The sequence below is a fragment of the Pinus tabuliformis genome, chromosome 3_2 (genome assembly GCF_031772625.1).
Source record: "Pinus tabuliformis cultivar Carrire ecotype Pingquan chromosome 3_2, CPIR1, whole genome shotgun sequence".
Lineage (NCBI taxonomy): Eukaryota > Viridiplantae > Streptophyta > Pinopsida > Pinales > Pinaceae > Pinus > Pinus tabuliformis.
The window spans coordinates 989,161,894-989,165,156 of NC_142302.1; the positions used below are offsets into that span (position 1 = coordinate 989,161,894).

The following is a 3,263-nucleotide window of genomic DNA, read 5'->3' on the forward strand; positions in this document are numbered from 1 at the left end:
ATTTTTTGTAATAATCATGTATTTTTTCCACCATGGAGTTTTCAAAGTAGGCTCTGGTTTTCCTTTGCCAAACATCAACGCCAATATCCCTGTAAAAAAAAAATAACCAAGTTCATCAGCTCAAAGCTCAGAAAATCAGTATGGAAAGCAAGCAGAACAGAGTGGGTATTAAAAATGAAAATGCCACACTTGACACATTACAAAGATAGAAGCGAGAATTAAAATCCTTTTGATACATGAGATATTTCCCATAGTTATCAAATCCATTTGAATTGCAAGAAATTGTCAAAACCCAAGAGGAAAGCCGTGAAGGGCAAAAAACAAAGTTTTAGAGGCCGATTGTGTTGAAACGGAGCTGCGCGGCGCATAGGAAGAAGGCACGGCGCACATGGGCCGCGCGGCGCATGGGGCGCTCCTCCGCAGTGTAAAATTAACACTGGCGCGGCGCACTCACCAAGCGCGGCGCACTGGGAGTGCGCGCGACGCACAGAGACCTAAGGCCGAAATTCATCATCGATTCATCAAAAACTCAATTTGTTTCAGCTCAATTCTTCTCCAAATAAGTCGATAGGGCCTGTTCAGTGATTTTATTCATGTATGATGTGTTTAGAAGCGAAAACATTGGAGTTTAAATGGTGAAAGGACCGAAAGCCAAAATTAGAATGCAGATATTGTGGCAGCTATAGATCAGTAGACGTCTTCTTGACAGACAACAGTATGAATTGGCGATTTTTTGCACATGTTTATTCCAGGCAGCTCAAGATGGGGTTGATATACTGTCTCTGTCAATCATACCTAACAGGCCACCTTCTGGGATTGCGACTTTCTTTAACCCAATAGACATGGCTTTGTTGTCCGCTGTGAAAGTTGGAATATTTGTCGTTCAAGCTACAGGAAACGCTGGACCTTCTCCAAAGAGTATTTGGTCCTTCAGCCCATGGATATTCACAGCGGGAGCTGCTGCCGATGATCGTAGTTATAATAATTCTATAGTTCTTGGCAACAATCTCACAATCTCAGGAGTTGGACTTGCTCCTGGAACAGATGATGATGATATGTACAGTCTAGTTGCTGCAACTCATGCCCAGAAGAATGGAACTGATGATATGTATGCCAATGAATGCCAAGATCCCAGTGAGCTGGAACAGCATCTAGTTGAAGGAAACATCTTGATCTGTAGCTACACAATAAGGTTTGTCCTTGGTCTATCTTATGTGAGACAAGCAGTTATGACTGCTAACAATTTGAGTGCAGTGGGCATCATCTTCTACACAAACCCTTTTGTGGTTGGGTTTCCGTTCAATCCAGTCCCTTTGACGATGTCAGGATTGATCATTTCCTCTTCAGATGATTCTAAGACTTTTCTGAAATACTACAGTGACTCCATAACTAGAGATGAATCTAACAACATTGTTAAGTTTGGAGGAGTTGCCAGAGTCCTTGGAGGATTGAAAGCAGATTACAGCGAGAAAGCACCCAAAGTCATGTATTATTCTTCAAGGGGGCCCAATCCGCAGGACAATCTTTTAGATGCAGCAGATATACTGAAACCAAATATAATAGCTCTTGGTAATCTCATCTGGGCTGCTTGAAACTCTGTTGGCACAGATTCAGCTGAATTTGAAGGCGAGAATTTTGCAATGTTATCGGGAACAAGCATGGCAGCACCTCATATAGCGGGAGTGGCAGCTCTAGTGAAATAAAAATACCCCAAATTTAACCCAGCAGCCATTGCTTCTGTACTATCCACCACTGCATCACTCAATGACAATCAAGGGTTACCAATTATGGCACAGCATTCCTACAGCAATCCAGATGCCGATGCAATTCCAGCCACACCTTTTGACATGGGAAGTGGATTTGTGAATCCAACTACTGCCTTGGATCCTGGACTCATCTTCGATGCAGGTTATGAAAATTATATTGCGTTCCTATGTACCATAAATGGATCTGCACCTCTTGTTCTCAAATACACCGGTGTTGCATGTAGTTCAAACGTTGGAATTAGTTCTGACCTCAACGTTCATTCAATCACAGTAGCTATTTTGATCAATTCTCGTACCATTGAGAGGAGCTTTCTGAATATAGCAGTAAATGAGAGTTACAAGGCTCTTTGGAGTGCGCCATTTGGTGTTTCTGTTTCTGTTGCACCCACATCATTTACAGTTTCACATTGGGAGACCCAGAAGCTTACAGTATTCCTCAATGCCACCGGTAATAGTACTGCACCTAGCTTTGGAAGAATCCTTTTGCTTGGAAGTCATGGAACGCCTTGAAATGGTTAGTCTGACTAAATGCGTGGTACCCAAATGGATATTTGGACTTCAGAACCTCATGGACCTGGAGTTACAATACGATGACTCCATGGCCAATGTTTATAAAGGACTACAAAAAATTTCCTAATTTGAGAAGACTACAGCTGCCACACAATGTCAGATGTGTTGAATTTCCAAAGGAATTTGGAGAAGCTACAGCATTTCCACAGCAGAAAGAATGGAAATAATATAGATCATATAGCGGCTCTGAAATGCTCTTAGGACACGTTGGGAGATATGCTTGCAAAACTAGACATCTGGATGCTGATTATAAAAAATTGGTTTTGATTCAAACGGGGAAGGTGATAAGTCAAAGCCCGAAATGCCACAAAGACATCTACCGTGGCAAAGAAACAGATAAAAGAGACCAACTGATGTTCCACACCGTCTGAGATGAAGCTGTCATCAAAATTTATTTGGAGAACTAATGGAAATCATGTTTCATCCGGTAATCCAGATATCTCCATAAATAGTGCATATGCAAACAAGAACGTTGAATTAAAGGCTGAGTGTCAAAGAATATAACAACTTTCGTAATGTTGCTGAGCGCTCTTCGAGTTCTCCTACTTGGTCTTCAAGAACGACTGTTGATATGACCAAGGCATTTAACGGATTGGCAAATAGTAAGGCCTCAACTATTGTCGCTCAACCTCATGACTCTATAGGTTTATTGGGAAATTTAGGATCATCCTTGCATGCTAACAATTTTGGACATGATTTTCCAATAGCTGGAGATAGAGTACCTTCGGATTTGAGCTTGAAAGTTAATATGCGCCTAATTTCTTCCTCTTCACTTGAACTGGTGCCAGATGTTGAATAATACTATGTTGCAGAGAATGAGTTCCTGTCAAAACGACAATCAACCTGGGAAGATTCATTTCGTTCCATATATTACATGTTTAGGAAAAAGACATGTGATATCGTTTATTTTTGCACTCAACAGTTTAT

The 3,263-nt window shown here is 41.3% G+C and overlaps 1 pseudogene; it reads left to right on the plus strand.

Annotated features, from left to right (window-relative positions):
• Positions 1 to 755: 755 nt before the first annotated feature.
• On the plus strand, positions 756 to 2,276 carry LOC149183933 (subtilisin-like protease SBT2.3 pseudogene; annotated as a pseudogene).
• Positions 2,277 to 3,263: the final 987 nt, after the last annotated feature.